Below are 27,996 nucleotides of genomic sequence, written 5' to 3'. Positions count from 1 at the left end.
ACTTTCGCGCAATGCCCTCATTAGATCGTCACAGTCATCTACATTTTGAAGTTGTGGATCAACCGAGAAAGCTGGACGTACCTGTTTTCCCACGGCCTCCGGTGAAACGAAACGTACGATTGGAATTGCAGAAATTAGAAGAAGAACAACGGTTGAACGAAGAAGAATATGCTAGGAAGAAGGAACTACTTCAGAGGCGCTACCAATTGATGCTAGAAATGGAGGAAGAGCAAGTTGATATCGAACCTGACACTAGGGCGAGAGGACGACTGCGTCGTATGGAATCGGGCGTAGGGCTACGAAACCCATCGAACGATCGTCAAATGTACCAACTCGATGCTGTAGAAAAACGTTACCCCACAACTCAACCAACAATAAGTAGTCATTTGCCTCAATCGCAGTCTCACTTTTCTCAGCCACCTTTCGAGAGAAGACATCCACGTAGGATCGCAGGGGATTCAGGTCTTAATCCAGCCGTAGCCGATTGTCAAAGTAAACAGGATGATTTTCGACCACCAGTGTATTCCGTTCATGGACAATTCACTCCCAGACATCGATCTACGCCGCAGTATCCTGCACATCGCTTTATGACAGGAAACGTTTATGGTGAAGCTGATTTCGAAAGTGATCTGACTAACAGTCAAGTAGCCGCCCGAAAAGCAGTGTCCCAAGAATTGCCGACCTTCAGTGGTGTGCCGGAAGAATGGCCGTTATTCTTGTCGACATACGACACTACAACAACTATGTGTAGGTTCACGCCGGAAGAAAATTTGATAAGGCTTCAGAAATGCTTACGAGGGAAAGCATATGAAGCTGTGAAATGCATGTTGATGCACCCATCGAATGTAGCATGTATAATATCAACACTGAAGATGCTATTTGGCAGTCCCGAGGTGATAGTGCATAATTTGATTTCGAAAATTCATTCCCCCCCTTCCCCAAGAGAAGATCGATTGGAAACTATGGTAGAATTTGCACTTAAGGTGAAAAATTTGTGTGCCACCATTTATGCATGCAGATTGGATGAATATACGTATAACGTTGCTTTGATTCGAGAATTAGTTGCGAAGTTACCTATGCAATATAGGGTTGAATGGGCTAAATATCGGAGATCGATAGGCGAAGCGAAACTCACAACATTTTCGGATTGGTTGTACGATTTCGCGGAGACTATTTTACCGATAACATCTTTCACAGAAGCCGAATCCAAAACGGTTAAATCTTCGAGGAAAGGACCAGCATTTTTGAATACTCATTCCGAATACGACGATGATCAATGGATAGATTCTAAGGATCACATGCTACATTATCATCAGAATACCGAGCTGAAGGAGAAGCAGAAACAACACTTTCAGGCACCTGCTGAGGTGAACAGACCGTGTAAAGTTTGCAAAGGCAACTGCACTTCGCTGGAGAGGTGTAAGCGTTTCGGAGAGCTCACATATAACGGTCGCTGGGCTGTTATCAACGAGTATGGTTTATGTAAGAGATGTTTGGGAAGACACCCCAGAACACCATGCAAGTCACAAAAGCTTTGTGGTCAAAACGGATGCTCATATAAACACCATCCGCTAGTCCATAAATTTCGAAGCGACAGTCGCGTTGATGGAGAAGACGGTCAGGTAGTCACTGCGGATTGCAACGCACATTATCAAAACTCGAACCAAGCTGTTTTTCGTGTGATACCCATATTTCTGTACGGACCAAGCAAGACGGTAAAAACCTACGCGTTCCTGGATGACGGCTCATCATTGACATTAATGGAAAGTGCTCTAGCGGAAGAATTAGGAGTGAGCGGAAAGGCGGAACCATTGTGTCTTCGATGGACCGGCCACAACACTCGCAATGAACTCGATTCACAAAACCTGGCAGTCGATATCTCCGGAACAGGGGCTGGACATAAAAGGTATTGTTTACCGGAAGTGCACACCGTAGCCAATCTTGGACTATTTCATCAATCACTGGATATGCAGAATTTAACTGAAAATTACAATCATTTGAAAGGGATCCCTGTCGAGTCATACCATAATGTACAACCTCGTATATTGATTGGATGTAACTATGCAAACCTAGGGTATGTCCTTAAAGGCCGCGAGGGAAAAATACACGAGCCAGTAGCGACTAAGACTCGTCTTGGTTGGATCGTCTACGGTGGATGCAATTTACATAACCAACAATTCTCAAGCTATCACGGTGTTCATAAGTGCAATTGCAACGGCACTCAAGATGACGCGCTTCATCAGGCGATGCACGAGTATTTCTCAATAGACGGGCTAGGCATCACTAAATCCACAGCGCTTTTGGAATCTAACGATGATCGTCGAGCTCGGGAGATCCTTGAACGTTTCAGGCGAAGAGATGACGGACGCTTCGAAGGTCGACTACTCTGGAAATACGACAAGTTTCGGCTTCCAAATAGTAAACCGCATGCTATGCGCCGGTATGAATGCTTAGAAGCCAGAATGAGGAAGGACAACTCACTAGCAATCGTTCTTCATACAAAAATGCAGGATTATATATCGAAAGGATACATACGAAAACTGGATGATGACGAAATTGAAAAGAACAGTCAACGAGCGTGGTATCTTCCGATTTTCCCAGTAGTCAATCCGAACAAACCCAACAAAATTCGCATCGTATGAGACGCGGCAGCAAAAAGTCACGGAATAGCACTCAACTCACTCCTCCTGAAGGGTCCGGACCAAAATACTCCACTAATTGACGTTCTTATCAGATTTCGGGAATTCAGGATTGCAGTTTGTGGTGATTTGCGGGAAATGTTCCACCAGGTTATGGTTTCTGAAGAGGATCAACACTACCAGAGATTTTTGTGGACGTGGAAGGAAAATCGTAGCGATCAAACACCTAGCACCTATGTGATGCAGGTTCTCACCTTCGGCGCATGCTGCTCTCCGAGCATTGCACAGTACGCAAAAAACATGAACGCAAGAGACTACGCAGGACGGTTCCCAAAAGCAGCAACAGCAATCATCAACAACCATTACGTTGACGATATGTTGCTGAGCGTTGAGAGCGAGGCGGAAGCCATTCGCTTGGCTGAAGAGGTGCGTTTTATTCACGGAAGAGCTGGATTCGAAATGCGAAATTGGATTTCCAACTCTACAGAAGTGTTGGCCGCTTTAAATCAACCAAACATCGCAGAAAAAAGTCTAAACCTTGATTCAGAGCTTTCCACCGAGAAGGTTTTAGGCATGTGGTGGTGTACTGCAACCGACAGCTTTACTTACCGGCTATCCCAAAGGCACGACGATGATCTTTTAGCAGGGAGGCGTATTCCGACGAAAAGAGAGGTGCTTCGAACACTCATGTCCGTTTTCGATCCCCTAGGATTTTTATCGAATTTACTGATACAATTGAAAATTATTCTACAAGAAATATGGAGAACTTCGCTAGGATGGGATGAACAAATCCCAAAAGGCATCTTCGATCGTTGGCTGGAGTGGGTAGCTGTTCTACCAAAAGTCAAAGACGTACAAATCCCGAGATGTTTCCGCTCAGATGTATCAATTGGACCAAATACAAATGTTCAATTGCACACGTTTGTCGACGCAAGTGAGCTTGGTTACGCAGCAGTATTATATTTACGTTTAAAGCAGTATGAGAGGGTTGAATGTACGATTGTTGTTGCAAAATCTCGAGTAGCCCCACTTAAGTTCTTGTCAATTCCGAGAATGGAACTTGAGGCTGCATTAATTGGAGCAAGACTTGCAAATTCTGTATGCCAAGCATGGAGCCTAAATGTTGATCAGCGATTTTTTGGAGCGACTCTAGAGATGTCCTTTGTTGGATCCGGTCAGATCATCGCCGCTACTCACACTACGTAGGACATCGCGTTAGTGAGATCCTTGCGCTAACTCAAATTCCGGAGTGGAGGTGGATACCAACCGACGAAAATGTTGCGGACGAAGGCACCAAATGGCATAGATCATCGGTACTGACGAACAACAGTTGTAACCAAGGGTTGGCTACTGCCCAGCACTACTAAGACCCCCCCTTCAATGAGCCCCAGGGTCGGCTTTTCGCAAATTAACAACTGCAAGGAAACGCTAGCAATACAATTTCGAGCTTCGCTCGCCAACCTTTATTCCGACTTGTCGACAAATTTTCCAACTATCCCCAAGTGACTGTGCATAAACGCTCCTACCTTACTCTTCTGCTTCGGGCCCTTCGTCTTTGGTTTACCCCTTCTCACGCCGTCGGATGTCCCGTGTCTCCTCGTAGTTGTTGAAGGAGGTACACTCGTGGCTTAGGTGGGTTCGTAGCGCCAGACTCCGGCACGGTGGGGTGGAGCTTACCAAGTAGCTACGGCGGGCTGCTAGGGTTCCTCGGAGGCACTTCTGGTAGGCCTCTAGAGGAGTTTGGAGGAACACGAGCGGTGCAAACTCCGAATTAAAACCTCGGGGTCCTGGTGAACAGTGGAAGGAAGCAAAATGGCGTCAGGTCGGGTATATAGGTATCCACGGGGTTGTACGGTTACCTGGCCGGTTTTTCACGCACACTTAAAATCGGTTTTCACGGTGCGAACTGCTGTTTGGCTTAACGCGCCTTAACTTCAACTTTTAGAACAGCGTCAGCGATGGTTTTATTTGCCGAGAGAAAACTTTTAGCATTGAACCTGTCTTTCTCCGCGTTGCACCATGAAATGGCCATTTTGGACCAGTACAATGCCCCTCATACCCGACCGATGACCGCCCCTCCCTGCGTCGCTGACCCTTTCTCTCGCATCCTGCTTCGTGATCCTTTCATCCTTACTGCGGCCCTGCTCCATTATAGCACGCTCATGCTGCCCTCTGTTGCATGCTAGCTCCTGCCTGTCACTTTTATGCTGCTGGGCTGCATCCGGGATGTTTGAGGTCTAAAGGCTGGTCCGTTTCACTCTCCACTGAATCACTAGCACTTCTTCGACATTTAAATATTAGCGTTAGATTTAACGTTACCGCGACGAATCCTAGTAATCTTGAACAGTAACTTTCACATGGTTACACTCTCCTCCAGCTCGGGTAAAAAAAAATATTAGCAAGCTAATATTTTTTTTCATATTACCACGCAAGAAACCGCCATACTAAAACACATAGCTCTGAACCAGACGGACTCTAAACCGAACTTGACTGCGTTCTATTTTTTTTAACCAAAAAACCCGCTTCGGAATTCCTCCAACCTCCGAAAAGATCGAGATAGGTTCATTAAGGAAGTGAAACCAATTCATAGTGCCTGTTGTGGAACGGGGTCATAAGTTATCATCGTTGGCGAGCCAACTCCTCTCTATTTCAAGGCCAGGCCTCTACTGACCATCAACGTCTTTCGACTCCGGTCTCCAGCGTATCCACGGCAACTAGTTACTAACCAACATTAAGAGATTCGGGAAGCATTGCAAAATTATTTACCTTTAAACTACTTTATACCACAATATAACGACCTATCCTAATTATTATTCTTTAAAATTTACAAACTAATTCTTAAAACTTTACTCTGTTACCTAGTGCACTAGTTTTATTCCGGAATACATAAATAAACAAATTAAAAAATGATTAAAACTAAACGCGTTAAAAAAAAATTTTAATAATAAACATCAAAAACGCACCACCGTAACTAAACCGTGACAAACATTACACGCAAAATAGTACGTTACTCTATCGACGTTTCGCCCAGCCCTATTTGAGCTAAAATGATTAACGAAGATTTTCGAATGGGAACACTGCTTTGAAGAACTGTCATTGTGAGAAAATTTGTGACAATCATGCAACGGACCAGGAATTTACGGACTGAACTCGTAAGTACTAACCGTGGGAAGTCTGATCCTACAATTTTAATGGCTTTTTCGTTATTTTTCTTTCTCCACAGTTGTCGCTGACATGTTCAGTCGATAAATCCCCGGGTGCATACCAACATAAACGATGGATTCAGACAGGTAAGTGCATTCAAATATGCAGTGTGAACGGTGCTATCCTTGTGCCATGTGGTTTTTTTTTGTCAAGGTCAGCTGCCTTTTCTTTTTATCTAGGTCAAGGTCAGTGCCTTGAAGTAGTAGTGGTTAATCGAATTTATATATGTGCTACTTCCATTTGATTGTATCGATCACCCAAAAGCTTATGTTGAGAATTCTTATTAGAATTTACGAACATATGCTTCAGATGCAGCTCAATCAACCTGGGCTGATAGCTGGTGCCGAATCCAATTGGATTCTACTGAAATTGCACCATCGTTATCTTTTTTTGTGACCGATTACCTGAAGAATATTTTTGCTGCCAGAAAAAGTTTATTGTGCAACTCGTTGGCCTTTTTTTTTGGACTGTTTTGACTGTTTTGTTTACGAAAGTATTTGTTGAGAATCTCAATAGCCCGCAGCTTGCGAACAATATTGTTTACTTCTGACGCAGAATTCTTGTTTATTTACTAATATTGTTTTTTTTTTATGCTTTTAGGTCTGATGCTGAGAATATACCGAGGTCCTTGCCGTGCATATTCGCGACCTGGTATGAGCTCGTTCCTCTTTTGGCTGTGATGACGACCGGGGTATATTGCGGCCCCAGCTTGGCGTTGAAGGACGAACCTGCAGCCGACTGCCTAAAGGACCTTTTGAAGACCCGTTGCCCTATGTCGAAGGTCGGAGCATATCTTTTGTGACGTAAGTTGTATTGTTTTTGTACGTTTTTATAGTTTTTTTCTAAATTGTTCTTGACGATGTCGAACGTTTTTTTGCTGATGGACTTAATTTTTTCCATCCTTTCCATTTCGTTCTGTTGATTTTCGTCGTCGAATTCTAAACGATGATCGCTCCCTCGGGTCACCATTTCGTGGCCGAAAATTATGCGGTGGGGTGTGAATTTTGTAGAACTATGTACGGTGTTGTTAAGTACACATTCCATTTCTGAAACCTTTGTATCCCAGAGGCGTTGATCGAGGCGTACATAAGAACGAATCATACTATTTATTGTTCTATTAAGGCGCTCTGCCGGATTTGCTTGACTGCGATGCCTGGCATTGGCCCAATGCTGTATTTCATATCTTTTTAGTAAATGCTGAAAATCTTTTGATAAAAAGGTGGACGCATTGTCCGAGATTATAATTTGTGGAACAGCGAGTCGACGAAACCACTGCTCTTCCAAAATGTTGCAAAGACTACTGCTAGCAATCTTCTTCACCGGTACAAGCAGGCAATACTTGGAAAACAAGTCCATTATTACCAGTAAGTGAGCATTACCTTGCTTGGACCGGGGAAGTGACTGAATATAATCCATTGCAACAATTTGGAAGGGCTTGGTTGCGACTCGTTGTTTTCCCATCATCGGAGCTGTAGAGACTGTTGAATGTTTATTCTCTTTGCATGGTTCGCAATTAGCGATGTACTTTTTGATGTCAGCCGACATCCGTGGCCAATAGTAACGCCTTTTTATTTTATCCACACATTTCTCAAAGCCAATATGTAGATTATCATCATGTTCTTCCCTTATAACCCTTAGGCGAGATGATTCTGGAAGGCACTCCTTCCATTCAAATCTATAATCTAGTATATCAGACCTTGCTGAAACAAACTTGTACAGCTTTCCACTATCGATTTTAAAATCCATAAAATTTTCTGGATCTGATTCCACAGATTTTCGAAGGTGAGTGTACCACTTGTCTTGATTAATGTCAATGGTTTCGATGGAGCGTGACAACGCGTCCGGCACGATGTTGTCTTTCCCTTTTCTGTGCCTCACCTCCATGTCGTATTGTTGGAGGGTGATGCTCCACCTGCTAAGCCTAGAGGACGATTTCCACTTTGCCTTCATGATGAAGGTCAAAGCTGATGAGTCAGTGACGAGAGTAAATCGAGTTCCCTCGATGTACCCTCGGAACTTTTCGATGCAGCGGAGCGCCGCTAATCCCTCCTTCTCGGCTGCGTGGTAGTTTAATTCCGCCCCTCTAAGCTTCTCAGAGTGGTATGCAATCACACGCTCCTCTCCGCCCTGAATTTGCGTTAACACTCCTGCAATAGCGATGTCGCTGGCATCGGTTTGCACTGAGAATGGTAACGCAAAATCGGGGTTTGCCATGACTGGTGCTGAAATAAGCCGTTCTTTGATGGCTGTGAACGCCTCTTCTGCTGCTCTGTTCCACTGGACTTTTTTTGGTTTACTTTTAAGTAGATCAGTGAGCGGTCCAGTGAGTTGGCTGAACTTGTCGATGAACCTGCGGTAGTAATTAATCATACCGAGGAATCGACGAAGTGCTCTCACTGAAGTAGGGACCTCATAACCCAGGATCGCTTGGACTCGATCCGGGTTAGGTCGTAAGCCTTCTCTGGTTAAGACATAGCCTAGATAAGGTAGCTCAGAGCAACAGAAGTTTGATTTTTCAACGTTTATTTGTAGGTTGGCATTTCTTAATCGAATTGCCAAATCGGTAAGTTTTTCCAGGTGTTCTTCGAACGTGTGGCTGGCCACCACAATATCGTCTATGTACACGAAAACCGAAGGTTCTAGGGCGCCATAACCTAACACGCGGTCGAGTACTTTGGAAAGGGTCGCTGTTGAGTTGACCAGTCCGAATGGTAGCCTGCAAAACTGGAACAATCCGAGGCCTGGAATCGAGAACGCTGTATATTTCCTAGATTCTTTTTCCAGGGGAATTTGCAGAAATGCTTGCGTGAGGTCGACCGTAGATAAAAAGGTAAACGGTCCTAGATGGCTCAAAATTCTATTTTGATGCGGAAGCGGATACGCGTCTCTTTTTGTTCGCTCATTAAGTTTTCGCGCATCTAGGCATAACCTGATTTCCTCACTATTGCGCTTACTCACAGGTACCACCGGAAGTGCCCATTCAGAATTGGAAGGTTCTATCACCCCCTCTTCTAGCATTTTTCTGACGGCTGTGTGGATTTTTTTCTGAATTTCCGGGCTCCACGGATACGGATTCTTTCGCACCGGGTTAGCTGACAGAAATTCTTCTTTAATTTCAATTTTGTGTTCAAGGAGGTCCGTTTGGCCTAGCCGATCTGGCACAGCCGCCAGAAAAAGCTTTTTAACTTCCTCCAATCTGACCTTTTGTTCTTCATTGATTACTTCTTTCTGATTCTCATTTTCTATAGTTCTTTCTAATGATTCGATTTCTTGGGTAACTGTTGGCCGAATGCCAAAACGTTGCCAGAAGTCGTATCCGAGAATACATTTTCGGTTAAGGTCTGGAGCTATTATTACCGGCAAGATCTTTGTAACGTTGTTGAAAGTAAGCGGGACATCGCAGTACCCCAAGACGTTTAACGTTTGACCGGAAGCTGTTTTAAGTGATAATTTCGTGGGTTTTATTTGTAATTTTAGAGACTCTACAATTCTTCTTCCGCCTGCACCAAATACCGTTTTGGCTGCTCCGCTGTCCAGAAGCCCAACAACAGAAACACCCAGGATCTCGACTTTCGCAAATGGCCTAGGATCGTCACTGAGGGTGATGAGCATCGAAGCTATCTCTTCCTCCTCGGTGCATTCCTCGATCACCTGCGAATAGCCTAGATTGCTGAGTATTTCCGCCGCGCTGGCGACTGGGTGAGGTCTTGTGGAGTGTTGCTGACTATCTCGCCTCACTGAGAAGTCCCCGGCCCGTTTTTTATTTCACAATACGGACATTCTGAAAGGACGAATCCTGGAAAACCACATCTCATGCAAAAGATGTTCTTCTCCTGCCGGCAATCGTTATGGTTGTGCCCAGGCTCGTGACAATTGAAGCATGTGTTCCTTTTAACTGGGATGTAGGCTTGCACGATGCGTCGAAGCGCGTTCGTGTTGTTTACACCACTAGGACCAGGGTTTTGGAAGTCATTTGTTTTTGGTTTTGGGTTTTCTTTTGGGAAGATTTTAATTTGTGGTAATGGTTCTTTATCATACTGTTTTCCTTTCCATTCTCTTTTAGGAGGCTGCTTATCGAAACCGGAATTGAAATGTTTATTAGGAGGCTTATTTTGGTGAGCATTTGAGGTTCTATTATTGGCCTGGAAGTGGCGCCTATTTTCACCAAGTTCCTCGATCATATTTGTACCGGACCGGATTTCACGACGTTTGTATAATTGCCAATTGATTGAGTCGAACTTTTTGCCGAACTCTTTCATTTTGGCAATATTGTCTACATTCGCGGCAAGCATGGCTATTCGACAATCTTCGCGCGTGTTGCGGAAGAGTGCATCAAACTTTCTTTTTTCATCCCAAGAGTGAGACATGCTCCTAAAGATCCTGACCATGTCCAAGTAAAAGTCTTGGAACTTTTCTCTTGGGCCTTGTTTTCTGGCCACTGCTTGTCGTTCATGGACAAAATCGACGTCGTACGGTAAAAATTCCGTTTTCAATTCCTTTACCAAATTTTCCCACGAACCCAATTCTTCATTGGAATTGACTTCCATTAACCACGATCTTGCTTTATGAATGAAAAGGTGGTGGGCGTTATGGAACAACTCCTCAGCCGAAAATCCTTCGGACCTGGCGTTGAACTCCACGTCCTTAAGAAACTCATTCAGTCTGCGGCCGTTGTCCATGCCATCATAAACGATCTTCCATTTATGAATGGGCCAACGTCTTCCATTCATATTTGTGTGAATGGGTTCTCTGTTACTTTCGGGTACTAACTCAGATTTCTTAATATTTTCATCCTGAGTCCTAACACTACTAAGCGATTCGTTTTTCTGTTTTATCCAGTCTAGGAAATCAGGATTTGGAGGCTTTCTCCGAGCTCATCGCATTTTTCGGTTTTTCAATCCCTGTGCTGTTGGCCGTTTTGTAGCGAGTTTCATTTTGGGCCACCTCAAGGACTTGTAGACGTTCTAAAACTTTTCCTAAAATGACCATCATTTGCTGGTTTTGTCTAACAAGTTCTTGATGGTCGGTCAATGAAACCCCCACAGAAGGACCACCCACTGCCCCTTCTTCTAAGGCGAAATTATTTGGGTTAGGATTATTCACCTCCTGACGTGGACTTGCCAAAGTCCCATCAGTTGGTTCATTCTGCAACTCCCCCTCTAGGTCGATAGGTGTTTCAGGATGCGCTTCAGCACCCTCATCAGTTTGAAGCAGATTATTGAGACTAGCATTTACAATGTCCATCTCTGCTCTCCTCACTTCTGGGAGGTGGGAGGTCAAAGAAAAGTAAACACTGAACAAGTTTACAATACCTGCTGCCACTTCGGCTATGTTTTGTAAATCAGTTTCATTGGTACCTATGCTGCGGAGTCTATTTAGCCGGAAGAAAAAATGAACCAACCTAGTTTTGTAAGATTGTTCTGGTGCTTTCTTTGATCTCCTACCTTCCAGGTGAAGTTTGATGCTCGCAATTTTATCTTCACAGGTGCTGAGCTCTTCTTCCCATGAACCTTCAAACTGATGAGTAATGCTTTTATGTTTTTCTTCTTTCAGCAGCATGCGCAAAGACCTTTCTTGCTGTTTTCTCTGAGGCGATAGCGACACGTTCCGAATACGCAACTCGTATTCTAGCTCATCTACGGTTAGATGTGCTACATTCATACCATAGTACTGTAAGGTTAGGTGTGACATTTCCATCTTGTGTGATGCAACAATAAGTTAAACTGAATTAAAATCTAAGCATACACTATGATTGATCAGGAAGCAATTAATTAACAGGAAACCTATATACTATAATTAACAAACGCAACACTGAATTTACACTACTGATACACAAAATAAAAAATAGATAAAACCGACACGAATGAAAACACAACTATATAATTAAACAGTTTAAAATCTATTAGCTAATCATAAGTATCACAGTGTAAAATAAAGGTTTTGTATTTGTTTGTTTTTTGATCTGCCCCTATTCGAAAATCAACATTAGGTTTTGAAAAGTATTCCGGTATTTAAAATTGATCTTTTGCGTGAAAATTTTTCTAGGTAATAATGATGAATCTCCTTTGTTGGATGGTAAGACACTTTCTTTGTTAAGAACGAACCAAGACCCCTCTTTGGTTGAAGAAAATCGTCGACAAGTTTTCGATTATCGTTTTTTGAACACAAGTTAAGGGTTCAGAATTGCCTCGGATGTTTTCCCAGAGAATTCTGCAGCGGAATCAGTAATTGGAAGTTCCAAGCGTTCCCTCGCACATCAAAAGTTCGAAACTACTTTAGATGGACGCCAAAGTGTAACCAAGGGTTGGCTACTGCCCAGCACTACTAAGACCCCCCCTTCAATGAGCCCCAGGGTCGGCTTTTCGCAAATTAACAACTGCAAGGAAACGCTAGCAATACAATTTCGAGCTTCGCTCGCCAACCTTTATTCCGACTTGTCGACAAATTTTCCAACTATCCCCAAGTGACTGTGCATAAACGCTCCTACCTTACTCTTCTGCTTCGGGCCCTTCGTCTTTGGTTTACCCCTTCTCACGCCGTCGGATGTCCCGTGTCTCCTCGTAGTTGTTGAAGGAGGTACACTCGTGGCTTAGGTGGGTTCGTAGCGCCAGACTCCGGCACGGTGGGGTGGAGCTTACCAAGTAGCTACGGCGGGCTGCTAGGGTTCCTCGGAGGCACTTCTGGTAGGCCTCTAGAGGAGTTTGGAGGAACACGAGCGGTGCAAACTCCGAATTAAAACCTCGGGGTCCTGGTGAACAGTGGAAGGAAGCAAAATGGCGTCAGGTCGGGTATATAGGTATCCACGGGGTTGTACGGTTACCTGGCCGGTTTTTCACGCACACTTAAAATCGGTTTTCACGGTGCGAACTGCTGTTTGGCTTAACGCGCCTTAACTTCAACTTTTAGAACAGCGTCAGCGATGGTTTTATTTGCCGAGAGAAAACTTTTAGCATTGAACCTGTCTTTCTCCGCGTTGCACCATGAAATGGCCATTTTGGACCAGTACAATGCCCCTCATACCCGACCGATGACCGCCCCTCCCTGCGTCGCTGACCCTTTCTCTCGCATCCTGCTTCGTGATCCTTTCATCCTTACTGCGGCCCTGCTCCATTATAGCACGCTCATGCTGCCCTCTGTTGCATGCTAGCTCCTGCCTGTCACTTTTATGCTGCTGGGCTGCATCCGGGATGTTTGAGGTCTAAAGGCTGGTCCGTTTCACTCTCCACTGAATCACTAGCACTTCTTCGACATTTAAATATTAGCGTTAGATTTAACGTTACCGCGACGAATCCTAGTAATCTTGAACAGTAACTTTCACATGGTTACACAGTCGCTGGCTAAACGGACCTGAATTTCTTAAAGAAGACGAGGTGACATGGCCAATCGAGCGAGTGATCTTAAAACCGACAAACGAAGAACTCAGGGCAACTGTTTATTACCACAAACTCGTCCACCGGGCGCCAGTCGTTTTGTTTGACACAAAGAGATTTAGGAGTTGGAATCATCTAAGAAGAACATCAGCTTGGGTTCAACGATACTGTACTAACTTCAGAAACCGATGGCAGAGAAAACCATTTGTTAGAGGTCCGCTTTCTGGTCAAGAAATCCACCGAGCAGAAATGGTCTTGTTTCGCCAGGCACAAAACGAAAGGTTTGCAGCGGAAATTGAAATTCTATCAGACGATAATGCTTCTCACAAACTGTTACCCAAATCTAGCTCTATCTACAAACTCTGGCCGTTCATAGATAACGAAAGAGTATTAAGAGAAAAAACTCGTATTGGCGCTTGCGTGATGACTAGTATGGACGCCAAAAACCCAATTATATTACCGAAAACCAGTCACATATCGATCCTCATTGTTCAACATTACCATGTAAGATTTTACCATCGAAACCATCGCACCGTGTTGAACGAAATTAGACAACGTTTTTGCATAGTACCCCGCCTTGCCAGCCTCCTCTGGCAGGTACGTAAAGAATGTCAAATTTGTAAAAATCAGCGAACAGTTCCATTACCCCCTCCGATTAGCGAACTTCCTTCGGCAAGATTAGCAGCCTTTTCAAGACCATTCTCATTTGTTGGGATTGATTATTTCGGACCAATAAACGTGACGGTAAGACGCAGCTCAGAGAAGCGATGGGGGGTATTAATAACTTGTCTAACGGTGCGGGCGATCCATATCGAAATAGCATATTCACTATCAGCACAATCTTGCATCATGGCCTTAAGAAATTTCATGGCAAGAAGAGGCGTTCCCATAGAAATATACAGCGATCGTGGTACTAACATGGTGGGGGCTAGTAAAGAACTTTTAGCGGCTTTGAAGTCAATGGATCAAAACACCGTCATTAAAGAGATAGCAAGTCCTAATACTACCTGGTCATTCATCCCTCCAACTTCGCCGCATATGGGTGGTTCATGGGAAAGGATGATTCAGACAGTGAAAAGAAATCTCAATCAAATTAAACCACGTCATCAACTTACTGATGAAGTTCTTCAGAATCTTTTAATTGAGATAGAAAACGTCGTAAACTCCAGACCATTGACACACTTGGCTTTGGAAACCGAATCGTCTCCTGTTTTGACTCCCAACCATTTTCTATTGGGTTCTTCAAACGGACTGAAGCCAACGACTCTATTCAATGATAGCAATCAAGCTTTGAGAAATACATGGCGAACTTCTCAAATCGAAGCAAACGTATTTTGGAAACGATGGATTCGTGATTATCTTCCCGACCTCACTAAGCGATCGAAATGGATCACTCCAAACGCATCGATCAAGGTAGATGATGTTGCTGTGATTGTTGACCCCAACCTTCCGCGAAACTGCTGGCCACTCGGTAGAGTAATTTCGGCTATCCCAGGCAAAGACGGTGAAGTCAGAGAGGTGGTAGTTCAAACTGCGAAAGGAATTTATGAGCGACCCGCAGTGAAGCTTGCTGTACTCGATGTTCGACGCGATGTATAAGTAAACCAGGAACTGGTGTACCCGGGGGAGTGTGACGGCGCGCCTCCATCAAAATCATTTTCAAAAATTTGTAGAGTAGGAAGGGAAATTTTGAATCAACATATAAAGGCCAGCTGAAAAAGACCTTTTACTTGTGTGAGGAAATAGTTTGGAGAGAACATTTCAGAAAAAGAAAAGAAGAATAGTTAGGAGAAGCCATCTAGGAATTTATTGAAAAGCGTGGCACATTGTGAAGTCTAAAATTTATTAAACTTATAACTAAGTGGAAGTTATCAGGTAACCGCATCTGAAAAGATAAAAAAAAAGAGAATTAGTAAACCAGTTAATTTATAATATTATTAGGAAACTGAAACACTTCAACGCCGTAGTGATATCACCACAACGTCTCGTTGAGAATTCTCGAGCTGTGCATGTAAGTTGTTAAGCACGTTAAATGTCATAGTAGAATGCAAACTATTTCTAACATGTAAAATTACAACAGACATCCAACGCGTAGAACAGTTGCAAGTTGAGCATCCCGTAGGGCCCAAACGGCATCTTTGCGCCGGTTCGTAAAAGGTTAACATACTTACCTATCCACCGTTGAAAAGTGAGGTTACCTGAAACTTTTATATAAACAAAATACTTACCCAATATTATTGTACAAACACTCCAGGAACGTCCGAAGTTAGTACGTTGAACTGAATTGAAGAAGGATTACTTTAGAAGAGGAAAAATTAGTAAACGTAAGTAAAACATATTGTAAAACCAACAACAAAAGTTATATCTAGAATAATTGCAGGAAATTTTTAATACACTGTTTATTAAAAACTCGGACAAGGACTCTTCATTCATTCTTCGGCGATTCACAATTAAAATGGCAAGGCAACTTGTGTTTAAAAAATGATCACTACTTTACCCTCGTATTTCTTGTCTTACTTATTGTAAAAACTTGCTGGGTATGCCTCGAAATTTCAACCTTTTGATATTACTTTTGAATTTTAAAAAGTTCATAAATTGATAAACGTGCAAAGCAGTTTTTGAGTTAAAAAATCTTTTTTTAGCGCTTAAAAGCTCGGACAAAATGCTTGACAGAAAATGTAGGTGGATGGTTGAAGCTAAATTTATAGTTTAAAATAGTAAGCGATCATGACACGTTAGACCATCATGTATTGCTTTAAATCCACTACGGATGAATATGAACAGAATGCAGTACAAGATAATGAACTAAACCCTCATGGTACCCCCAAGCATCTATATACTTGGGTCATTTGAATATAATTCAATATAAAAGATAAATGAAACGGTTCAACCAAAGTAGGGGAGATGGGGGCATAATGGCCACCTTAAGGAAAACGGTTATTTAACCATAGAAAATAGCTATAATATGGAGGTTACATTATTGTTTCGTGTTCAGACACTTGAAAAGCCTATTCCCTAACGGGCTGAAACGTGAAAAACTAGATGAAAACGTTAAAAAATGCATTTTAAAAAATTTTGCCAAAAGCTGAAAACCAGCCACTGTGGAGGCATAATGAGAACCCCCCCTGAGGCAGTATGAGCACCATTAATCAGAGCAAGATGTGCGTTTTTGCCGGGGAATCTAGCAGCGAATTCAATTCGATGAAGTCAGGTGAGTCGTAGATTCATCAAACAAAGCAATAACAAAATAATGTAGGTCTGTTTGTAGAATACAAACAATTCACGCACGCTCATACATTAAGTGCTTTGTTCGGAGGATGATGCTACTAGCCGAATAATGTAACAATAAAAAAATCGATCATGAATTGTGAATGGAAAAAAATCACCTCGAACAGAAATCTAACTCTAGTCTTTTGATTACCTCTCCGACACCTTACCAATAGGCTAAATTGTCGGATGAAAACTAGTCAAGGTGTGGCGCTAGTGAAAAATCAAAAATTTTATAATGGTAAAAATTGAGAAACAATGTGCACATCATGTTGCAGTGCGTACATTATAGATCAAGGTTATTTTAAGATCATAAGAGCTTATTTCGTGGTGCTCAAAAATTATAATATTTTCGTAACTTGAGAACCAAGCTAGATTTTTTTAATTATCTCTGTAAAGATGATAAGGAGATTCCTTTTTTTTGTGAAAAATTAATACTATAGGAAGTACGAAACAAATCCTCATGAAAATTTATTTAAGAAAATACGCACTTTCGTAGAAAAGCGTAGTTCTCATTATGCCACGGGTGCTCGTTATGCCCTCATCTCCCCTATGCATCTCCAGTTGAACTTCGCCATCCATCGGTGCTCAATTCGCATCTTCACCACGACCTTGGGCAAGAGCTTCTTGGGATGTTGTAGCCTTCGCGGTAGATTAAAGTTTGTCTGAAGAAAGATGGTCTGCAGGTATAAAAAAATGTAAAGCCCAGAATAGGAGAAAGGGTTGTAAGACCATTTCAATTGGAACATACGAATTAACGGACATCTTTGTAACTCGTCGAGCTGAGTCGATTGGTATATATAAGGTGGGGTCTTGGACCCCCAATTAATGATAGCCCCAACTTACCGTTCGCTATGCCTTTCTGTAAGAAAGCCAAAAAACGTCTGTTCAGAATCACCAGTTTGAATAATCGTTGAGACAGGGAGTCCAACAGAAAAAAAATGTGACGGAAGCACTGATAAACTGATAACTTTTTTGTCTAAAAAGAAACGAACTTATGATGTTCGACAAAGTTGTTCAGCGGATCATTCGTATCGCACCACTCGTATCAAACAGTCGCGTTTTCAAACGTCCCGATTTTCGCGAACTAAAAGTGAGTGTGATCTCGTCCAGTAAATCCGGGTATTTGTGCCGTTCGGACGGTTACAGCGGTGTTTTGTTCCGTGACATTCGTTTCCTGCCAAAATCAGGTCAAGAAGATTAATCCCAGCTCAAAGAAGGGTCGATCAATCGCCACGAGGTCCGCCGCCATTGTTTGGCGAACCAAGTGCTTCATTATCATCATCATCATCATCGAATTGGTCGTTCTCGTCCGAGACCTAGTCGAGACGTTGCGGTCATCTTTAACCAACGAGGAGGGGCCAGCGCTCGTTTGGTTGGGTTCTTCGGTTGACGTCATCCTTGAGGATCAACGCAGAACCACGTGGTTGGATCAGTCCATATACACTGGAAAAAATATTATTCCAAAAAGTGCTAAAATAATTTGTAAGTTCTTTTTTATTTCATTTTTCACTTTTTCTTTTTCTATCATACTTCCCTTTATATATATTTCGAAAATTCTGTGCTTCGCTTATATTTTGAACACGGAGGGCATTCGTGTTCCCGTTGAGAAATATGAGCGAAGGCGGGGGATTATACCCTCCAACTGGGGATGATGCGGATGTCACCTATGAAGATGAGGAGCATCTGGAGGATTCGGCGAATGCTGGTCCTTCAGATGCAAATCGTTCTCGGATGGATGACAATGTCGATTCATCCCCAGTTGAGAGTAGAGTCACCCGGCTCCGACAATATACAGAGGGCTCATCTTCCTCTGGGCCATGGGTGGTTTTCATCCGGCCCAAAGCGAACGGTAAACAGCTTAATGTGGTTCAGATCACCAAAGATCTGGCGAGGTGGCCCTCTGTAACCAGTGTTACGAAACTGCGTCCGAACAAGCTGCGCGTTGTTGTGGCTAACTGGAAAGCCGCAAATGAGATTGTGGCCAGCAAATTCGTAAACCTAGAGTATCACGTCTATATCCCGTCTCGAAACGTAGAGATCGAGGGCGTGATCACTGAAATGAGCCTACAGGCGGAGTACGTTAAATCCAACGGCGTTGGTAAGTTTAGGAGCCTTGATTCGACTTCGGTCGATATCTTGGATTGTCGCCAACTCCAAACTGCCACCGTCGTGAATGGAGTTAAAAAGTACTCCCCTTCGGCCTCATTTCGTGTGACCTTTGCGGGTACCGCCCTCCCTCACTACGTTTTGATTGACGGAGTTTTAAGATTACCCGTGCGACTCTTTGTGCCTCGCCCAATGGATTGCAAAAATTGCATTAAGTTGGGGCACACTGCGTCGCACTGCTGCAACAAGCCGCGGTGCCCCAAATGCGGGGAGAATCATGGGGATGGAGCGTGCTCAGCAATAGAACAGAAATGTGTCTATTGCGGGGGCTCACCTCATGAAATCTCTTCGTGTGAGGCATTTAAGAGTCTCTGGGATAACCAAAAGCGCTCTTTAAAGGAACGGTCAAGGCGGTCTTATGCCGCCATTTTAAAGGGCGCGGCGCCTCCGATCCAAACTCATTCGAGTAATATTTTTGCTGTATTGCCAGTTGACAATGTAGACACGGACACAGCCGACGAAGAACTTCCAGTTGTGTTTACTGCTAATTCCCGGAAACGTCCAAAACCAGCTCCTAAGAACACCAGAATCCCCAAAAAAATAGTCACGTTGAACCCTCCAGTCGTCGAAAGACAAAAAGCGCCAACTGTACAGAAAGAAAAACCATCTCCTCCTGGATTCCAAATGAATATTACACCTCAGTATAAACCCGAAGTAGCGGGAACTTCTAGTAGCTTCAACCCCAACGTAGTTTCACCAGAATCAACCTCCCAACCTGGACTTTTCAAGCTGTCGGATATTCTGAATGGGGTTTTTTCGTTTTTCAACGTATCAGAATCCATAAGAGGCATTGTAATCTCAATGCTTCCTATAGTAAAGACATTTTTAAAGCAATTGATGCAAACTTGGCCCCTCATTTCAGTGTTTATCTCTCTCGATGGCTAATTTACGCCCAGAGGTCGGAGATATCACTGTTTTACAGTGGAATTGTCGTAGTCTCATTCCTAAACTGGATCCGTTCAAATTTCTTATTCATGAAACTAGTTGCAATATTTTTGCCCTTTCTGAAACATGGCTTTCTTCTCAATCAAACATCACTTTCCACGATTTTAATATTATCCGTTTGGATCGCAACGATTCTTATGGAGGGGTGCTTTTGGGGATCAATAAGCGCCACTCCTTTTATAGAATCCACCTCCCTTTATCAGGAGGAATTGAAGCTGTTGCATGTCATACAACTATAAGAGGTAAGGACTTATGTGTTGTCAGTTTGTACTGGCCTCATAGAGTTGCAGTGGATCGAAGTCACCTAGAGGACCTATGCTCAGTGCTCCCTGAGCCAAGGTTGATCCTGGTTGACTTTAATTCACATGGAACTGTCTGGGGAGAACAAACTGACGATAGTCGTTCTACTCTTATTTATGACATTTGTGACAGTCTCAATTTAACAATTTTGAATACGGGTGAAAAAACACGGGTGCCTAAACCTCCTGCAAGACAAAGTGCAATTGACCTCTCACTCTGCTCAAATTCACTATCATTGGATTGCCAGTGGAAGTTAATCCCTGATCCCAATGGTAGTGACCACTTACCAATCAAAATTACAATCACCAATGGGGCCAGCACTTCAAATCAAACAAATATGGCATATGACCTTACAAGACACATCGATTGGAAAAAATATGCGGACACGATTACAACAACCATCAATTCTATGAATGTTTTACCTCCTTTGGAAGAGTATAACTTTCTCGCTTGTTTGATTCATGATAGTGCGATTTGTGCTCAAACGAAACCCATCCCAGATTCATCTGTACGTCGAAGGCCTCCTAATCCATGGTGGGACAACCAGTGTTCCAAGCTTTATAAGGACAAATCAAAAGCATTCAAAGATTTTAGAAAACATGGAACCCTCGATCATTTTCAGACATATCTAACCCTTGAAAATCAATTCAAAAAATTGATTAAAGGGAAAAAACTGGCATATTGGCGTACATTCGTGGAGGGTTTATCACGAGAAACTTCCTTGAATACCTTGTGGAAAATAGCACGAAACATGCGTAATCGATCTTCAACAAATGAAAGTGAGGAACATTCACATAGATGGATATTCAACTTTGCACGGAAAGTCTGTGCCGATTCCACACCGAACCAAAAAATTGTCCGGAATGTGTCCCTAGACAGGTGCGATCTGGATTCCAGCTTTTCGATGGTTGAATTCTCACTTGCTCTCCTCTCTTGCAACAATTCAGCTCCGGGAATTGATAAAATTAAGTTTAACTTGTTGAAAAACCTTCCGGATGACGCAAAATTTCGCTTGTTAAATTTATTTAATCAATTCTTGGAGCACAACATTGTTCCCCAAGAGTGGAGACAAGTGAGAGTCATTGCTATCCAAAAGCCCGGAAAACCAGCGTCTGACCCCAATTCGTACCGTCCAATAGCGATGTTGTCTTGTATTCGGAAATTGATGGAGAAAATGATTTTGTTCCGATTGGATAAATGGATGGAAACAAATGGTCTCCTTTCAGATACTCAATTTGGGTTTCGAAGGGGCAAAGGAACAAACGATTGTCTTGCTTTGCTGTCTTCAGAGATACAAATGGCGTACGCAAACCGTGAGCAAATGGCTTCAGTGTTTCTAGACATAAAGGGAGCTTTTGATGCAGTCTCAATAGAGGTTTTGTCAGACAAGTTGCACTCCCGGGGTCTGCCTCCTTTGTTGAACAACATCTTATACAGCTTGCTTTGTGAGAAACATTTGAACTTTGCTCACGGAGATATTGCAGTTAGAAGAACCTCTTACATGGGCCTCCCGCAGGGTTCATGTTTGAGTCCACTTTTGTACAACTTTTACGTAAGTGACATCGACAGTTGTCTCTCTGAAGGCTGCACTCTAAGACAACTTGCAGATGATGGCGTAGTATCTGTAACAGGTAATACTGAGTCTCATCTGCACAGACCTTTACAAGATACTTTAGACAGATTGTCTTCCTGGGCTTTGGGGCTTGGGATTGAGTTTTCTCCACAGAAAACGGAAATGGTTGTTTTCACTAAGAAACGTAGACCTGCTCAACCTAGGCTTCAACTCCTAGGCAGGACGATCACTCAATCGAGGTGTTTTAAGTATCTTGGGGTTTGGTTTGATTCCAAGTGTACTTGGAGAGCCCACATTGAGTACCTGAAAGGAAAATGCCAACAAAGAATCAATTTTCTCCGATCAATCACTGGCACCTGGTGGGGAGCCCATCCAGAAGATCTTTTAAAATTGTATCGAACAACCATTCTCTCAGTGATGGAATATGGTAGCTTCTGTTTCCAGTCAGCTGCCAAATCTCACCTTATCAAACTTGAGCGTATCCAATAGTCCTATTTGCCGCTGATAGTGTTGGTGATATTATGCTGGTTGTTTCACCAACACTTTTTAGTTTTGGGACAATCAACCTCAAAAACGACCATGTTTGTCGACCGGCTGTCCGTTTTTTGTACCGAGAGTTTTGGAGGTTAATTGTCCCGTCTCATCTGTACACGCTCAGCAAGTGTGCGTAAGAAATGTCAAAAACAACTCTATACCGTTGTCTCCGCATTGCTCTGGGCTGTATGCCCTCAACGCATAACATGAGTCTCGAAGTTTTGGCAGGAATACTTCCTCTTAAAGATCGATTCAATTTACTATCACTCCGGTTCCTCATCAGGTGTGAGGTCATGAACCCATTGGTGATTGTGAATTTTGAATGGTTACTTGAGCAAAATCTTCAAACTAGATTTATGTCTATATACCATGTCCTCATGTCATTACAGGTAAACCCTTCTTCGTATTCTCCAACTCGTGTTTGTAGCCCAGACTACGATCATTCTTCTGTCCAGTTTGATTTGTCTATGCAGCAGGAAATTCGTGGAATCCCGGTCTCGCATCGTCCTCTTCTGATTCCAAGAATTTTCGAAGCTAAATATAGACACGTCGATGCTGATAAAATGTACTTTACCGATGGATCACTTATAGAGGAAACAACAGGATTTGGAGTGTTCAACGAAATATATAGCGCCTCTCACAGTCTTCAGTCACCATGCTCTGTATATGTAGCGGAGTTAGCAGCTATTCATTGGGCTTTGGACAGTGTCGCTTCACGGCCAGCAGAACACTACTATATTGTAACGGATAGTCTGAGCTCTGTTGAAGCAATCCATTCGATAAAACCGGGAAAGCACTCGCCGTACTTCCTCGAGAAGATACGTAATAATTTGAGTGCTTTATCAAAACGTCGCTTTACCATTACCTTTGTTTGGGTTCCCTCTCATTGCTCGATAATGGGCAATGAGAAGGCAGACTCTCTGGCAAAGGTGGGGGCGATGGAAGGCGACACGTATCCACGTGAAATCGTCTTCAGCGAATTTTACTATTTGGTTCGAAGAAACTCTCTTGTCAACTGGCAGCGCAAATGGGACGAGGATGAGTTGGGTCGGTGGCTCCACTCGATTATCCCAAAGGTAAGCCTTAAACCATGGTTTAATAGATTGGACTTGAGTCGGGATTTTATTCGTATATTTTCCCGTCTCATGTCGAATCATTATTCCTCAGACGCGGTACTCTATCGTTTTGATATTGCTGGCAGCAATCTATGTGCTTGCGGCCAAGGTTACCATGACATCGAGCATATTGTTTGGTCGTGCGAGGACCATCTTGTCGCCAGAACGAATTTTATAGACTCCCTTAGGGCCCGAGGAAAACCACCCTATGTTCCAGTGAGAGATGTGCTGGCTGTGATAGACTTGGACTACATGTTCGAAATATATCTTTTCCTAAAAGCTATTGATCTTCGTCTATAGTTCTTTTTATTTTCACATTTCCCTTTCTATCTTCTATCTTTTCTTCAAAAAGTGAACTAGATATAAGCACACAATTGTAATCAAACAAAATGAGTTTGGCTCCTCAAAGCCTAAAGGTATGAGCCGTTTCAAATAAAGAATTTACAAAAAAAAAAAAAAGTTGTTCAGCGGAAAATTTCCTGTAAGAAATTTATAAATTGGCACAAAATGCATCAGCTGGCTCGGTTCCACAGAAGAAACAAAAATGATGTTGATTTTTCAGTACAAAATATTCAATTTTCCCATACAAACCTAAAAGTTCAAATTTACTTATGTAAACCTTACTTAAAAATTCTGCAAAAAATCATGGATGAGTTTTGGACCAAAACGAAGCTTTTAAGACCCCAGGGTTTGAGAAATTCAAAAATGACCCCAAATCGACTCAGTCTACTATCACACTATTATATCACAAAATTTGAGCTTTCTATAGTTTGTGTATATAGCCTGAGATACAGTAATTCTACGAAAATCGGACTTTTTGGACTTTTACCACTCAAACTTTAATATCTCAGAAACTACGCTTCGCTGCTTTATTGAAATTTTGCAGAATGCTTTCATAGGAAAATTATATTTTATGTTCAACAACCAGTAGATGTATTTCAATCAAAAACTTAAAACAATATCGTGAGATTCCGATTTCAAAACACAAATGGTACATTAATTCCATTTTTTATTTCTTATTGCTTTTGCCAGATATTTTTTGACTGATTTGTGGATGGAAACTATATAAAGCTTAGTTCTTTTAGAAATGGAACCGTTACGAATGTTTGTATCTCAAAAACCATTCGTTTGATCTAAATACTTTCTATGAAGAAAATGAAGGTAATTTTATGATAATTCATGAAAAAATTAAAAAAAAAATGTTATCGTTTTTTGTAAGAAAAAATTCTACTTTATTCATGGTACCTCCTATCGTCCAGCGCACACTTTTTTCAATCGTGATATTTATTGATCATTTTTTTAAACTTATACTTCGTCTAATCTGTGTTTTAGGTTGTTACATCCTCCTCCTTCAACTTCTGCTACTTTTCGGTTCAATACTTCTCTTTTAAAAGAAACTTAGAGCAATTTAGTGGATACAGCTGTTTCGAAATTAACAAAACTTGATTATTTTTTAGTCAATTTAAAGCTGGAATTTCTGCTGGCAAAATCTGACAATAACGAAGTAAAACCATCATGAGATTGAACTCAAAGTATAATCGGTTAGTATAGATCGTAGGTTGCGAAGAGTACCTATAAGATTACTCTTTTTGGGCTTTTAAAAACAGCGAAAACCAAAGTTTTCGCTTTAAAAATTGTTGTTTTTTTTCGAGCAGAATTTTGACAAATCATTATATTTTATACAAAACAACCAGCAAATACATAAAGGGTGATACGGTCAAAATTTGGTCAAAGGAAAACGTGTGTAAATCGTTTATTTAAAAAATTTAATTTCTTTTTCAAGTTTAATTAGTATAAAATTCAGGAAAAATATTCAGTTAGGCTTCCGCTTTTCCAAATCCGAATTGCCGGGCCTTACGCTTAACCCCTGCCATCAGATTTTGTACAGCCATCTTGTCCACCTTCTTCGCCGCAGAAAGCCAGTTTGCTTTGAACTGCTGCTCGTCCTTGACAGTTGCTTTTGGTCTTCTTTAGGTTCCGCTTGACAATAGCCCAGTATTTCTCAATTGGGCGGAGCTCTGGCGTGTTGGGAGGGTTCTTGTCCTTGGGAACCACCTGCACGTTGTTGTCGGCGTATCACTCCATGGCCTTTTTACCGTAATGGCAAGATGCCAAATCCAGCCAAACCAGTACGGAACAACCATGTTTCTTCAGGAAAGGCAGCAGACGTTTATTCAAACACTCTTTCACGTAAATTTCTTGGTTGACAGTCCGAGAAGCTATGAAAATGTTGCTTTTCAAGCCACAGGTACAGATGGCTTGCCAAACCAGATATTTCTTCGCGAACTTTGACAGTTTCATGTGCTTGAAAATATCTGCTACCTTTCCCCTTCCTTTTGCCGTATAAAACTCCTGCCCCGGAAGCTGCTTGTAGTCGGCTTTAACGTAGGTTTCGTCGTCCATTACCACGCAGTCAAACTTCGTCAGCATCGTCGTGTACAGCCTCCGGGATCGCGCTTTGGCCGTCGTATTTTGTTTATCATCGCGATTTGGAGTCACTACCTTCTTTTAAGTCGATAGTCCGGCTCGTTTTTTGGCTCGATGGACGATACACTCAGCTTATTTGCGGCATCTCGGAGAGAGAGGTTAGGCTTTCGCTTGCAACTACACGCAACTCTCTTTGTCGTCTCAGTGGCTTCCGGTTTTCGATTTCTCCCCGATCCAGACTTCCTGGCTGTTGACAAACGTTTCCCAAACACTTTAATTACATTTGTAACGGTTGAATCGGCAACTTTTAACAAATTTAGACCGTATCACCCTTCACTTAAATACGCTCGGGACCTTGCCACGAGAAGACATGTTATAGGATTCGAACGCTGGAATTTGCTTGAAATAGGGTATTCATAAATTTTGTCGTTCATCAGAAATCATCTGTCCCATAGCCTCGGTACCGGCTATACAGCCTACGAGCTATGGAACTAGCAAAAAATTGTTGTTTGAGGTTAGGTTTGAATGACTAGGCAACACTTTCAGCTTATCGGAGAAAATTTTTTTGGCCATTCGAGCAATCTACCCTTAGCTATCACATAAAGTGCGGTCGGAACTGTCAATCATCCCTTCGTCGTAAATTTGTATGAATCGAATTGTATAATGTAACGTACAACATACCACCAATGCAACATAACGTAACAAAGTAAATTAATCATCGTAATAACATCGTATATGATATTGTCAAAGTCGTAAATCATAAATTTATCAAAACATGTACGTATATCGCCTCCACTTTTGGTAGGTATAAGCTTTTGACAGTGTTTGCATACTTTTCCACCACTCACACTCTGTAATTCTTTGAATAATCAACGGTTTTGCAGCTAATCAGATAATGGTGGATTTTGAAGAAAATTGTGCAAAATTATTTTTTTTCTTTTTTTCTTGCATCGTTAATATCTCAAAAACGTGGGAATTTTCTCTGTTGTGGTATGAGCCTACTTGATTGAATGATTCAACTGAATCAAAGCAATCGAAAGATTCCTTTTAATTCAACCACGGTAAATAAAAAGTTTATATAGAGTATGGTGGGGTAAAAGTACGACCTTAGTGCCATACTATTTTTAGAAAAATTTTCCGGATATTTTCCAAAAAACCAAAAACAGCATTTGATTCTTTAGACTTTTATCTCTCTTCTACAAAATTACGAAGATAATCGATCGACGCATTTGATAGCAGTAGTAAAAATGTCTAACTGCTATCGAAACGTACTCTTACCCCACCTCTGGGGCAAAAGTTCGAATGATGTGGGGTAAAAGTACGACCATTCAAAATTCCACAATTCTGCACGAAGTCAACAGGAAAATTATTTTTTACTAATCTCTGCTCACAGCAGCAGCTTCTTTGTTCGCTTCTGATACAAATCCTATACATGGGCAAATAACCTGCTCGAATTTGGAATTCTCCACTAACTATCCATATTCAGCAGGTTTCGAAATCCAGTTCTCATTGTATTCCAGCAATTTTTCGCACGAGCAAGTCTTGTGGAAACAAAAATATGCGCTGATGTTTCCAGAGCATTTAAAAAAAAAGTTAAAATTTTCCGTTCAGATTTACTTCAGTAGACGCTTCGTACTTTTTCCCCATTTGCAGTTCGTACTTTTGCCCCTTCAAGGTTTCTTATGATTCACAGATTATTGTGATGAATAGAGACATAGTAATTAAATTATTTCTTCGGCATTTGATAGTGATTAAAAACAACTAAAAAGACACATTTAGACTTTCATTGAAAGCCAGACTTTTGATTGCTCTAACATGTTTGCCGTTATTTGAAATATTACATCATTCAAGCAAAAAAGCTACTTTACCTCATTTTTTGGAGCATTTTCAATTTCTACGAAAAAAAATTATGGCTGGTTGTTGGTAGTCCAAATCACTATCAAACCACGCCAGAGTTTTGAATTTTACTGTTCTCGGTTTGTGATAATCCCAAAACGTACTTTTACCCGACTCGTACTTTTACCCCACCTTACTCTACCAGTATTTCGATAGCAACTTACTACCTTCTTCAGTGAACGTTTTCGATTGATAATCAATCGAAAACGTTCACTGAAGAAGGTAGTAAGTTGCTATCGAAATACTGGTATATGAACTTTTCATTTACTGTGGTTGAATTAAAAGGAATCTTTCGATTGCTTTGATTCAGTGGGAATTTTACATTTTGAAAAAATAAAATAGGTCAGATAGTACCATTTTGACAGCAAAATGCTGTCAAAATTTTGAATGTCCGATTACTAGTAAACGAGCTATTGGCAAAAGAAAGTGTCCCTTTTCTAAAAGAAATAAGCTTTAGTTCTCAAGAATCGTTCAAAATTCTATAGAAATCGCATTTTACGGTCATGCCTGAAATACTGTATCTCGTGTAACTTTTGATCCCATCGATAGAACTTTTC

At 41.9% G+C, this 27,996-nt stretch overlaps 1 long non-coding RNA gene across 2 annotated transcripts; it reads left to right on the top strand.

Annotated features, from left to right (window-relative positions):
• Positions 1-5,744: 5,744 nt before the first annotated feature.
• On the top strand, positions 5,745-11,804 carry LOC129743487 (uncharacterized). Of its 2 annotated transcripts, none has more exons than XR_008736612.1 (4): positions 5,745-5,791; positions 5,863-5,929; positions 6,444-6,646; positions 11,400-11,804. It is a non-coding gene; the product is annotated as an uncharacterized LOC129743487 (long non-coding RNA). The 2 variants fall into 2 exon arrangements; XR_008736611.1 differs by having other exon boundaries at positions 11,397-11,804.
• The last annotated feature ends 16,192 nt before the right edge of the window (positions 11,805-27,996 follow it).

Source organism: Uranotaenia lowii, chromosome 2 (genome assembly GCF_029784155.1).
Source record: "Uranotaenia lowii strain MFRU-FL chromosome 2, ASM2978415v1, whole genome shotgun sequence".
Lineage (NCBI taxonomy): Eukaryota > Metazoa > Arthropoda > Insecta > Diptera > Culicidae > Uranotaenia > Uranotaenia lowii.
The sequence above is the reverse complement of the archived record's forward strand: the minus strand, read 5'-3'. Positions and strand labels throughout refer to the sequence as shown.